Source organism: Phalaenopsis equestris, unplaced genomic scaffold (assembly GCF_001263595.1).
Source record: "Phalaenopsis equestris unplaced genomic scaffold, ASM126359v1 Scaffold210457, whole genome shotgun sequence".
NCBI lineage: Eukaryota > Viridiplantae > Streptophyta > Magnoliopsida > Asparagales > Orchidaceae > Phalaenopsis > Phalaenopsis equestris.
Genome location: NW_018229542.1, coordinates 54,252 through 54,978, shown reverse-complemented (window position 1 = coordinate 54,978; position 727 = coordinate 54,252).

The following is a 727-nucleotide window of genomic DNA, read 5'->3' as shown; positions in this document are numbered from 1 at the left end:
AATCCTAAGAAAGTAGCCAATATTCATGAAATTGATGCATTTACCATGTTAGCAAATCAAGTTGCTGCAATTTCAAGGAAGTTAGACCAATTTAAAATGAATTTTTCTCATGCAATTTCCATGATTTAAGAGAATTCATTAGACCAAATGCTAGATTCTTAAGCATCATTACAAACTTTGAATGCCATAAATGATAAGCAGAATAACCCATATTCAAATTATTATAACCCAAGTTGGAAGAACCATCCTAATTTTAACTAGAATAACAATTCAGGTGGTAATAATCAGCAATGAGGGAACAACCAAGAAAACCCATTGGGAAACTGGAACAATCAAGGGAATAATAATTATAGATCTACTTATCCTCCAAGTTTCAACAGTAATACACAGTTTAAGGAGAAGAAGTTGTCTATAGAAGAAGTGGTGTTACAAATGGGAAATCAATTACAAAGTCAAGAAGCTACAATTAGAAATATTGAGAATCAACTTGGGCAAATAGCAAATTCATTAAGTAATAGATCCCAAGGAATACTTCCTAGTAATATTGAATCAAATCCAAAAGACCATAATAAAGAACAAGTAAAATCCGTTCAACTTAGAAGCAGGAGAGAGTTGGAAAGCCGGGTTCAAAAAGAAATTGAAGTAGAGAGAGAAGAAATTGAAGAACCAAAAGAGGATGCTCCAAAAGATTCTGAGAGACCTATTTCTCCACTAAAAATTGATTTGA